Here is a 13,938-nt window from a genome sequence, read left to right as displayed (position 1 = left end):
CTCTAGCAATACACACCAAACTGAGCATGTGCAGCCTGACTCCAAAGGCTCTGTCTTATCCAGACATGTTCTGGAGTCAGTGGAAGAAGAGGAGGATCTGTGCAAACAGCCTTTTTACACAATGCAGAGGATCACCCCTTAGGTTCCACAGTGAGTATTACAAGCATGCTTTACAGAATATACACACTGATTTTACTTTTGTGGGTTTAGTGAATTGAATATTACATTTCAATTTTGGTCACCAGTCCTCAAGAAAGATGTTGTTAAATTAGAAATAGTTCAGTGAAGGGCAACAGATTTAATAAGGGGGGGGGGTAGGACTTCATCTATGAGGATTGATTGTATTACAAGTTTTAACTCTGTAGAAGAGGTGCTTAACTACTTAAATTGTTAGCTTTCAGCGCTTTCGTACTTTGAATAACAATTGCGCAGTCATCCAACACTGTATCCAAACTAAGTTTTTTTATCATTTTTTTCACACCACTAGAGCTTTCTTTTTGTGGTATTTAGTCACTGTAATACAAAGAAAAGAGGATGCACAAGCCTTGTGCATTACCCAAGTAGTATCTTAAATAATACAGTAAAAAGAAGAATACTCACAAACAACTTAGTGGTAAAGGCTTATTAGAGTCCACAGTTTACACCAAGCAACTATGTCAAGAGACTATTCCCAGCAAGCCGGAGGACCTTCCAGAATACTGACAAGTTTCAAGGGGAGATCCCCTCTTCTTCAGAGCTAAAATTTGTTATAGGCCAGGCAGGAACTTGTTAAGAAAGGATATAATTACAATATGCAAGGCCATCAAAGATTACTGCAGTAACTATAATAAACTGTTTACTCCAAGGTTCCTGAGGAGGACAACCTGCCACAATTTAAAGTGGATGTAAACCCAATTCATGAAATCTGACCTGGGCACATATATATGTAGTGTTTACTTATTTGTCTCCAAAGCCCTAAATCCTGTGCCTTTCTGCTGCTTCGTTCCTCTGTTATCAGCATGACAAGCCATCCAACACAGACGATAAAAGCAGCTGTATATTTGTTATCAGGAAATGGACTTAGAGACAGATAAGCAGAGAGCTTATAGTGTATTCACAGCACAGCTCTGCAAGTTTCTTCATTCCTCTGCCTATGATGGGGGGTGTGTGCCTTTCCTCCAATCAGCTCACACACAGTGTTTACCTAGACTCTCCTCCCACTGCTGAAACAGGAAGAAAAATTGTAACACGATGTGCACTTTCTAAAGAATATAGAAAGCTGAAGACAGCAGATATACATGTAAAACTTATGTAGGGAGACTTGTCTCATCGCTGTGTATCATCTGAGGCCAGATTCTTCACTGGGTATATCTGAGGGTTTACATTAAGTTATCCTTAGATTGCAGAAAGGGTTCTTCACTGTTATAGCAAGTAAAAGGTAGAATTCTCTCCCCCAAGAACTGGTAGATGTCTTCCTCAGGAAGCCAAATATACAGAGCTCTGGAAATTGTTAGAGAAAAAAAATTCACACAAATACAGACTGATAGGGTGAACTGGATGGACCTGTGGCTTTTCAATCTTATAAACCATATGTAACTATGTAACTCTTGTCTTGAAAGAAGAAACCCTGCTGAAGTCCTTTTGTGTCCTGGCTGTTTTAATGCTTCATTATAATGACTACAAAGTTTGTTTGTTTGTGATTTTCTCATGGTCATTGGTTTATACAGTGGTATGACTTTCTGTCTTACTTGATATATTTGTTGTTTTTGCTCCTACATTTGATTTTACAACACAGGGCTATTTTGTACTTGCGGACCTGTTTGCTCAGATGTTTACACTAATTATAACATTTAGTAATTAAAGCAAAAAAATATATAGTTCATACTAGGCCAGAATGTGGGGTCTTATTGAATGGAATTCTGTAACCTACTTCCCATTGAATGGTATTATTTAAAAATCCAGCTGATCTGGTAAATAACCTGCTCTAGGATTTCATATAATCAGTATTATTATTTTTATAAGCTCAGGTTTTCTTATTAAAACATATTATGATACCTTTAACAAATGACCTTTAAAAGTCAACATTATTTTATAATAGACAATCCCATTAGGAGAAAAGCTGATTGATCAATTGACATTTCAAAAAGTTTAATTTCATTATAACACAAAACAATTAGAAAAGATAATAAATTGGACACAATCTGTAAACAGAACACAAATGAAATTAATAAGAGAGTTTGTAAATATATTTTTGAGTTAATGCAGAAAGTTTTGAACATGATATCAGAACAGATCTGTAAGGTATAGTGGGCTCCATTAAAAAATATATATCTTACGGCATCCGAGTATGCAATAAAAGACTGCACAGCGTTTTTCAAAACGTTTTTTGACATTCAATAATATACGCTACTAAAATACCATATGATTTATATGCAGTATTTTAGTAGTGAGAGCCTGCGGTAACCAGCGTCCTTAACACAGTAACTTGCATGTATTAAAAAAGAAACAATCAGAGCAATCCAATATAAACTAACAGTAGATGATTTGCAAGCTGAACACCAAGGGTAATTTCACGTAACCCCACAAAACAGTATTAACCACTTTATGACTGCCCGCAGCAGTTACACTGTGGCAGGCAGCCGCTCCTGCGCAAATCGCCGTAGGTATACGTCGGTCACTCGATGGGGCTCGGGGGTGCGTGAGAGCATGCCCTCCATCTTCACGATGGTCTGATTCGGTACAGAACCGATCAGTTCTTGTCATTACGTGGTTCTTTTGGGTTTTATGGTCCCATTTTTATCTCTCCTATTTTTGGAGCTTTCACCTTTCAATCATTGGTCACATTTATCATTGGTCACATTTATTATTACCCCCCCCCCCCCAACACTTTTTTGATCATTCATATTCTTTTTATTACATTTTTAATATACACATTTTTTCATATATTTTTTTTAGATCAATGGGGGTGAGATGTGCCCATACACTTTGTCCACTCCATGGACTATATTTCATTACCTGGCCTGCTATCTTGCTGTCCTCCAGATTTGGAGGGATCTCTGAGCCACAGCCCCGGCAAAGGTGTTTGTCCAGCATCCCCCCCCCCCCCTCATTTTTTTTTCCTTTTTTTTTTTTTTGGATACTGTTGTCACCTATAGAGCTGACTTGTGAGTTTACATATATATATATATATATATATATATATATACATATATATATATATATGTATATATTCTATTTTTTTCTCATAGTCACTTTTATTCATAGATACCCTCTGGCATCAAACTCCTGATGAAGCGGTAGTGATCCGCAAAATGTGTAGAGTTCTAGGGTGTCCAGCTTCTCTGTCCGTTATATACATATCAGTTATGTTATTTTATTTATCATGTATTTTCCATTCCTATGTATTCATTTTTCATGTATCAGTTCTGTATGTATTTATTTTTTTAATGATGGATTTTTATAAGTTAGTTTTTTTTGTAGATATTTGTATCATATATTGAAATTGTCAGTGTGTGTTATGATCATGGAATATTGCTCAATGACTCTATATTAAATCTGTAATTTTACTTTTGTTTATTTTTATTCTTATGTTGTTGCAAAGTGACCTGCCTCACACAAAGTCCCTTGACCTTATTTTCCTGTTCTTATGAAATATTAAGGATGGAGGCATTTCACTTAGCTGCTTTGGGTCTCAATTTCTCTTTCTAAGGGTGTAAATTGTTGATTTCACTCCTCACTACTAGGGATGATCGAACTTTTGAAAAGTTTGGTTCGGCCAGAACATCCGAACTTCCCGAAAGTTCGGCCCGGATTTCAGAATCCCATTGAAATAAATGGGACCCGAACTTCTGTAACCAAAAAACACAATTTTGAAGCCCTAAAACCCAATAAATGCCCCTAAAAAGTGCCTAGGGTTCTGGGTCATGCCCCAGGGACTATTAATCACACAAAAAAAGTTCTTAAAAATTGTCATTTTTGATAGAGAGCCAATTATTGAAAACATTTAAAAAAAAAATTCTTTGGATTTAGTATCTGGGGGGGGGGGGGGGTCTAAAAAGTGTACCTGTGAAGTTTCAGCTCTGTAGCATGTCCAGAACCATAAAAAAAACATTGTTTGTATTATGTCACTTATAGAACAGGGATATGGCTCCGCTATTTTCACACCTATATATGTGTAAGTGTAAAATACTTAAAAGTGTGTGTGTATATATACCCTTATACACAAGTTCAGATGTTTTGCCTGCCTCCAAAAACCCCAAAAAATTCCTGCAAAAACACACCTGGGCTTTTTTTTTTTGGTGCTAGCGTTTTTTTGGGCATTTTTTGGGGTTCTTTGGAGGCAGGCAAAACATCTGAACTTCTGTATAGGGGTATATATATATATATATACACACACACTTATATGTATTTTACACTTACACATATATAGGTGTGATTGGAGCGGAGCCATATTGGTGTTAATTATTTAATTAGCACAAGTATAGTGTTCTGTTCCTTTCACACCTATATATGTGTATGGGTATATATACATATAAGTATGTGTGTATATTTACCCCTACACAGAAGTTCTGATGTCTTGCCTGCCTCCAAATAAATGCCCAAAAAAAGCCTGCGCCCAAAAAAATGCCCAGGTGTGTTATTGCAGGGATTTTTTTGGGCATTCTTTTGGGTTCTTTGGAGGCAGGCATGACATCTGAACTTCTGTATAGGGGTATATATACACACCTACACATATATAGGAGTTAAAGTAGCAGAACACTATACTTCTGCTAATGAAATAATTAACACCAATATGGCTCCGCTCCTATAACACCTATATATGTGTAAGTGTAAAATACATATAAGTGTGTGTGTATATATACCCCTATACAGAAGTTCAGATGTTTTACCTGCCTCCAAAGACCCCAAAAATGCCCAAAAAAACGCCAGCTGCAAAAACACACCTGGGCGTTTTTTTTTTGGCGCTGGCGTTTTTTTGGGCATTTTTTGTGGTTCTTTGGAGGCAGGCAAAACATCTGTATATGGGCATATATGTACACACACACTTATATGTATTTTACACTTACGCATATATAGGTGTTATAGGAGCGGAGCCATATTGGTGTTAATTATTTCATTAGTATAGTGTTCTGCTCCTTTCACACCTATATATGTGCAGGTGTATATATACCCCCTATACACATGTTCAGGTGTCATGCCCGACTCCAAACATGTCCTCAAAAAATCCCTATAAACGCCTGCAGCCAAAAAGCAAGCTGACTGGCGAGAAGCCATATCAGTGCTCTGAATGTGACATAAGAGAAACAATCTTTTCTCTATAGCGGTCACCCTGATATGGAAGGGTTTGGTCACCCTGCCATAGCAGTCAGAGTCAGTTCACCCTACACTACACTACATTACGGTCACCCTGGCACTCCAAATTTGGCTGAACCTCGAACAGCCAATGTTCGGGTCGAACCGATGGTCGACCCGAACGAACCGTTCGATCATCCCTACTCACTAAATAATCACAGTTTTGAAGGCCGTGAAATGCCAAGATAGCACAACCCCCCCCCCCCACACACACACACAAATGACCCCTTTTGGAAAATTAGACACCCCAGGGTATTTGCTAAGATGCATGGGGAGTATTTTGCAGCTCTTATTTATTTTGGAAAATTAAGAAAAAAAAAAAAAAAGAAAATGCATTTTTTTCCTCTTTTTTTTCAAATTTCAAAACTTTGTGACAAAAAAGGAGATCTGCAAAACACTCAACATGCCTCTCAGCAAATAGCTTAGGGTGTCTACTTTCCGAAAAGGGGTCATTGGGAGGGGGTTTGTGCTGTCTTGGCATTTCATGGCCTCCCAAACTGTGATAGGTAGTGAGGAGGGAAATCAACAATTTATGCCTTTGGAAAGCCTGAAGGCGGTGATTTGATTTCGGGGTCCTGTTCGTGGCTAGACTGCCAAAAAGTCTCACACATGGGGTATCCCCATACTCAGGAGAAGCAGCAGAATGTATTTTGGGGTGTCATTTCACATATACCAATGGCATGTGTGAGCAATATATAATTTAGTGACAACTTCCTGTAAAAAAAATAATAATAATAATTTTCCCAAAACTTGTGGCAAAATATAAAATATTCCATGGACTCACCATGCCTCTCAGCAAACATCTTGTCTACTTTGCAAAATTGGGTCATTTGGGGGGGGAGGGGGGGGGGGGTTGTGCTATCTTGAAATTTCAGTGCCTCTGAAACTGTGATAGGCAGTGAGGAAGTAAAATGTGCAATTTACGCCCTTAGAAAGCTTGAAGGCAGTGATTGGTTTTTGGGGTCCCGTACACAGCTAGGCTCCCTAAAAGTCTCACAAATGTGGTATCTCTGTACTCAAGAGAAGCATCAGAATGTATTTTGGGGTGTAATTACACATATACCAATGGCATGTGTGAGCAATATATAATTTCAATGACACATTTTTTTTTTTTTAGTCTTTTTTCAAACACCTGTGACAAAAAAATTAAATATTCAATGGGCTCAACATGCCTCTCAGGAAATTGAGGGGGGTTGTACTGCCCTGCCATTTTAGCACTTCAAGAAATGAGATAGGCAGTTAGAAAGTAAAAGCTGCGTAAATTCCAGTATATACACCATAGTTTGTAGATGCTATAACTTTTGCGCAAACCAATAAAAATGTGCTTATTGAGATTTTTTTTGTCAAAGATATGTAGCCAAATACATTTTGGTCTAAATATTTGACAAAAATTGGGGGGCGTGGCAACCGCTGAGCAAGATGGCCGCATAGTCAGTGTGCTCCGGTGTGCACCCGGCCTTATCAACATCCACAGCCTGCTACAGTGACTCCAGAAACCCAGAATTCTAACGGGGGAACCCTTGCTGCACGACACCGCCATGCCAAGGAGGAAAACAGAGCTGCATATGGTCCATAAGCTCTCGGAGTTCTGCCAACCGCCGGGCCCTGGTCTTCACCAAAATGGCACCTGTGTGCTCCCGCAGCGCGTGCGCCCTCTAGCGGCCACCCCGCCTGATGAGGAAGCGACGTCACCAGCGCAGCCCGGGCATTCCGATCAGCAACCACAGATGCGCCCTGCAAGATCAGAAGACTCCTCTCCTTCTACGCCGTCCACCCAGAACCCGGCCAAATCACGGCCCAGGTGGGAAGAAGGACGTCCATCACATCAGCATTCGTCTATGGAGGTGAGCGACCATGACTCAGCCACTACCAGTGATTGGACCTATACCCCTCTGCCTGACCCCTTTGGCACTCTCACCACCACCGGGCAGCCAGTCTCCAATACCACCCTAAAAGACATGTTGTCTATGCTGCACACATCCATGCAGGCCAACATTGCAGCATCCATCGCTTATTGCCAAAAAGAACTTCATGGCATAGGAGACAGGGTCAACACCATTGAAAAAAAGATGGGGGAATTTACGGTTTCGTACAACACACTGGTAGACTCCCACAACTCCCAACAGGATGATATACACCGTATTCAGGCAAAACTGGCGGACTTAGAAGACAGGTTTAGGCACAATAACCTAAAAAGTTGTGGCATCCCGGAGTCCATCCAGTCTACCAGGTTTTGTACGGGACTTATTTCAAAAAGCAGTTCCTGATCTTACCAATGCGGATCTGACGATTGACAGAATCCATCGTATCCCTAAGCCCTCCTTCCTCCCGTAGGAAATTCCTAGGGACGTCTTGCTCAGAATACATTTTTTTCAGGCCAAAGAAAAAATCCTTGACACTTTCAGGCGTAAAGATCGCCTCCCGGAACATGCTGCGACGCTCCAGGTCTTGCCAGATTACTCCCAATACACCTTGCAACAGAGACGCAATCTCAACTCGATCACCAAAGCCCTACTCAACAACAAGATCATATACAAGTGGAAATATCCAGCAAAGCTCTATGTAACTCACCAAAGCTCCTCATCCCATATTACCAATATTGATCAGGGGATACGTCTGCTCCGACAATGGGGCATTGTTCCGAAGGCCTCTGACCCTCCACACAACAGCGGTGCACCGCCGCCTCCTCACGTCCAATCTGAATGGCATGTTGTATCCAGACCTTCCAGACCCTCCAACCGTCACAAATGACAGTCACCACAAGCCTTAGCTGGGTGCACCCGGCCCCCACTGTTCTAAAGGGCACATCCCATTGTGCTCCTGACCCCCGCTGCATTTGTAGCTTCAGCTGCTCATTTGGTCTTCGCAGACCATTTTTTTTTTAACCTTTTGATTTTTTTTCATTTCTTTCTTTTTTCTTCTACCGTACGTATGTCTCTATGTTCTCCGGCTTCCTCCACAGTTTTTGCCTTCCATTCGAGTTTTGGAACCCTTCCATACGGAATTCTCAGGACGACAAGCACTCTTCCGTACATGTGAACTGCAGGAACTCTACCTGACCTCGCCACTGGAGAATGGGACCCGCATCTCCTTTTCAAACCAGAGGTGCGCTCTTCAGGTACTTCTTCTCCTTTCTCCATTGCCTTTCCCACTAACATCCAGGTACTACTCACATTATTGTAGCAACCCCCCTTTTTCAAGATTCGCCAGCCAAGTAGCTCCCCACCGGGAGGCATCACTGAGTATTCCCCGTCTTATGTTAATATGTCTCTCCGACTCCTATCCTTGAACGTTAAGGGACTAAACCACCCTGCAAAACGATACTCCATGTGGAAGGAAGCGGGTTCCGCCAAAGCAGATGTCCTGGCGATTCAGGAGACACATTTTAAACAAGGTCACACTCCCCGCTGCTCTCACCAAGATTACCCACATGTATTCCAGGCCTCCTTCACAGAGAAAAAACGAGAGGTCTTGCTGGCGTTTCGTAACTCTGTATCTTTAACCTACTCTAGGTTTGTGGAGGATACAGAGGGCCGCTACATTATTATCAACTGTGTTATTGATAACTGCTCCTACACAATTGTGAATGTACAGTATATGCTGCCAACACACACCAATTGCGGTTCATGCGCAAACTCTGTTCAAAGATTACGAAACTGAAAGTGGGCAAACTAATCATGTGCGGTGATTTTAACTTGGTGGCGAACCATGCCATGGACTCCTCCGCCAGGGGCAAATCCACCTTGCCTTCTCTAGCTTCCCAACATGCGGATGAGAGGGGCTACTCCTTCTTCTCGGCCTGTCACAACACTTACACCAGGATAGATATGTTCCTAGTAGACTCCCTCACCTTACCACTCCTCATCGACACTTCTATATCCCCTATCACCTGGTCAGACCTTACAGCCATCCATATGACCATTTCCACAGGTCCGGCTACTCCATCCTACTTTATGTGGCGTTGCAATAACTCCATTCTTTCCGACCCCACATCTCTCAATCACCTACAAACCCACCTGCGTGAATTCTTTAGCAATAATGACACCCCAGAGGCTACCCCCTCTACCTTATGGAATACACACAAAGCCTATGTCAGAGGTGTCCTTATACAACTGGGCTCCCGCCTCAAGAAGAAATATCACAACAAAATGCAAAATCTCATCAGAGAGATCCATTCATTGGATGAGCTCAACAGAACTACTCCGTCTCCTCCCACGCCTCCAAACTCACGTCCCTCCGTTCAGACCTTCACAGACTTTTAACCGAACAGCACGATAAAATTTTAGCGCGTCTTCGATTACAATACTATTCATCCCACAACAAAGCGGGTACATTTTTGGCCTACCGATTAAAGGCAAGGAGAGTTAAAACCAAAATAGATTTTATCACTCATCCCTACACTGACACACCCTCAAAAATAGGGACCAATCCACCCCCCAACCCACCGAAACTGACATTCAAAACTTCCTCCGACATCTCCGTCTGCCGTCCTTACCTACCGACTCTCTATCGCAACTAAACGAACCCTTTACCCTCCAAGAACTGACCAAAACTTTAAAAACTCTCCCTCTGAACAAATCACAGGGTCCTGATGGGTTAACCAATGAATATTATGGTACCATGCAAGAAATACTGTCACCCCACATGCTACGTCTCTTTTACGACGCTGTCACTACCGGCAGATTTCCGAGTGAAATGCTTCAAGCCAACATCACTACCCTTCCTAAACCTGGCAAACCCCCTAACTCCCCAGCCAATTTCAGGCCCATTTCTTAGTTAAACACAGACGTAAAGATTTTTGCCAAAATCATTGCCAACAGACTAGCCCCAATCCTTCCTACACTGGTTGGAGGGGACCAGAAGGGCTTTGTTAAAGGCTGACAGGCTCCAGACACTACTAGAAGGGTGATTAACCTAATACACCATGCGGAGTGCACTAAAACGCCTTCTCTGCTTCTCTCTATTGATGCAGAGAAGGCGTTTGACCGCCTTCACTGGGGGTACATGAGAGCTGTTTTGGAAAGATTCGGCTTTTCTGGTCCTATCCTATCCGCAATCCTTACTTTATACTCGTCTCCGTCAGCTAAAGTGCTGTCGGCTGGAATATTGTCCAAACCCTTCCCCATATACAAATGGCACACGCCAGGGGTGCCCTCTCTCCCCCCTCATTTTCAACCTTCTAATTGAGCCCCTTGCTGCATCATTCCGACAAAGCCCCTTGATCTCTGGATTTACATTTCCAGGTTCCCAGCATGTCATCACACTCTTTGCGGATGACGTAATCCTTAGTCTCACGAACCCTACAGTATCCTTACCAGCAGCCCATAACATCCTCCAATCCTTCAGTAAAGTATCATATTACAAAGTAAATTTTAGCAAATCCTTAATACTCAATATGGGGGTACACCCGTCTGCCCGCACGCATTTACAAACCCTCCTACCATATGCTTGGACTACACAACCGCTACATTACTTGGGCATCAACCTGACGTTCCCCACTTTCGATTTAATAGAAGCAAACATGAAGCCCCTTCTCACATCCATTTCAGCAGATGTCACCAAACTTAAATCAACCAAACTGTCATGGACTGGTAGGATTGCCGCCTTTAAAATGGTATGCTTACCCAAGATCCTTTACGTATTTCGTACTCTACCAGTACACGTCCCCAAAAGTTACATACTTTCTCTTGCTAAATTGCTACGCACATTTGTTTGGCAAAAGAAACGGGGAAGGTGCGCCTACCTTCACATGGTCTGCCACAAATCAGTAGGAGGGCTAGGGCTCCCTGATCTCATTGACTATTATGCCTCCCACCTAGCCCCCCTGCAACACTGGTTCTCAGGACAAAATACCCTTCCGTGGCTTCCTTTAGAATCTGTATTATCATTAAATGATCTCAGCACTCTGTTGTTGGCAGACATGTGGAGACCAATGGCCTTACATACTCTCCCATTACCCACACAAGCTTCCCTAACATCATGGAGACTCCTTACTGCTCAATTTCCCTGAGTTCCACAATCCAAGGTTATCAGGCTCCCACTTGCCGCATTAGGGGTTCTCCTCCCTTGTATCAACATATCTAAATTTATGTCGACTGGTATTACTAATGTGGCGCAACTATACCACAATAAAACCATGAAACCATTCGAGGAGTTAAGATGCAAGTTTGCACTTCCTGTACAGGCCGTATACATATACAACAGCGTTTCCAGTTTTTTAAATAAAAATCCTCCGCCCGATGTGCGTATTCCCTTGCAGCTACGGCAATTCTTCACTACTTTCTCTTCCTCCACGAAAGGTATTTCCCTCTTTTATAACTTTTTTGGGCAAAAACTGTCATTTTATAAAACACGCACATGATTGCATGGGAGGGGGAGCTTCAATCATCCTTCCCCGAAGAGCAATGGAAATTGACCATTCACACCTCTTACAAAGCCACTCAATGTGTCAACCATTGGGAACAGGCACAAAAGATCCTCACACGCTGGTATTTGACACCGTATCGCTTATCCAAAATATACGACACCCAGAGCCCACTATGTTGGCGCAATTGCGATCAGGTTGGAACTATCATTCACATTTTCTGGTCCTATAAGGGACTAACTAGCTTCTGGAGAAGGATTTTTGAGGTTCTATCCAGATAGAACCTATCTAATCCTGATATGGCCCTTCTCTCATTGGGTTTAGAGATAATACCACCCTATATGAGAATGGTTTATGTGCATACTCTGATTGCTGCTAGAACTGTTATTGCAAGGTATTGGAAACAGTCCACTGCACCTTCCCACTTGGAGGTTGTGCATATGGTAAATTTGCAATGTTCCTTAGAAAAGGCCCACGCTTATTCTACCCTACGAGGGCACAAATTTCATAAAAACTGGCAAGTTTGGTTACATAGTCAATACTTCACACCCTCCTGTTAATGGTGTCCATGTATATCTAGCCCTTCTGTTCTATTCTATAATTCTCAACTGAGTATAGGTTTAATTCCAAGTACATGTAATATTATGTTACCTTGTTCCTCTTGTGATTACATTTAACAATATTAATATGTTATTTGTTCCAACTTTGTTCACTGTTCACATAATGCACCCTGTACGGTTTTTCTTCTGTTTGTTTTTGCCTTTTTCTTTTGAAAATCTCAATAAAAATGATTGCAAGTAAATATTTGACAAAAATTTAGTATATTGGATATTTTTTAAAAGAAAAAGTAGAAAATGTCATTTTTTTCTAAACAATTTCACGCTTTTTCTATTAATATCGCAAAAAAAAATAAAAAGCGCAGAGGTGATCAAATACCACCAAAAGAAAGCTCTATTTGTGGGAAAAAAGGATGAAAATTTTGTTTGAGTACAGCATTGCATGACCGCGCAATTGTCAGTTAGACTTCTTTCACACGGAGCGGACCGCATTGCGATCCGCTCCATCACTTTTTATTTAATTTTTTTCACGGAATGGATGACATTTGTGTCATCCGCTCCGTATGTCCGCATATCATCCCATCCGTTTGCGGATGATATACGGACATAATGTATGTCTATGGGCATTGCGGATGTCAGCGGATGACACTGCTGACATCCGATTTTGCATCCTTTCCGTTTTTTCAACGGAACAAAAATAGGGTTCTGTTCCGTTCCAAAAAACGGAACAGAACTGAAAGGAAGAAAATCGGATGTCAGCGGATGGTCATCCGCTGACATCCGCAATGCCATTGACATACATTATGTCCGTAAATCATCCGCAAAAAAAATAGGATGATTTACGGACATGAGGAATGCCCGTGTGAAAGGGCCCTTAAAGTCACGCAGTGCCAAGTTGAAAAAAGTGGCCTGGTCATTAAGGGGGCAAATCCTTCCGGTCCAGAAGTGGTTAACATATAAGCAGTGCAGCACAAATAAAAAAGTATAAACAAAACATTAAGTGCCAGATATTAAAATAATAAAAGAAACCCAGAGCCCAAGTGGAAAATATCCTTGGAAAGAAAGGATCCCTTGGTGAGAAATTTCAGAAACACTGATCCAATGCCTGAATCATCCCACCACTAGCACACAGATTTCTCATTCACCTCAATTAGTTGTAGTAGTATGGGGTACATAGTACCCCTAACTATTCACCCAAAAAAAAGTGTAGTGTAAAAAAAGACAGTAGGTAGTTTTTGACAAATCCCTTATTTTTATTTTTAAATGTCCCCTGGTGTAGATCTATCATCAATCATGATGCCCGTCACCACCAATCCCCAAAAGAAAAAACTCCCAACAAAGGCTCCCACTGTCTGCCATCTCCGCCGTCTGATACTTATTAAATAACTAAGGGGGGTACCACCCAGTGACGTCACTGGGTGGCACTGCCCCTCGTGACATCACTAACCCAGCATGCCCCTGGTCAGTGATGTCCCAAGGGGGCGGTCCACACGGTGATGTCACCAGATGGCATCGCCCCTTAGTTATTTAGGACAGTGGAAGCCTTCGTCAGGAGTAGAGCAATTTTTATATTGTGTCGGCGGTTGCAACATGCATCTTAATTGATACTGGATTTTCACCGGAGGGCCTTTTTTATTTTGTTTTTTATATAAAGGATTTGTCAAAAACTGTCAACTGTCTTTTTTA

This window comes from Pelophylax lessonae (genome assembly GCF_965119305.1).
Source record: "Pelophylax lessonae genome assembly, chromosome: 2".
In the NCBI taxonomy this organism is placed as follows: domain Eukaryota; kingdom Metazoa; phylum Chordata; class Amphibia; order Anura; family Ranidae; genus Pelophylax; species Pelophylax lessonae.
This window is presented reverse-complemented; position numbering follows the sequence as displayed.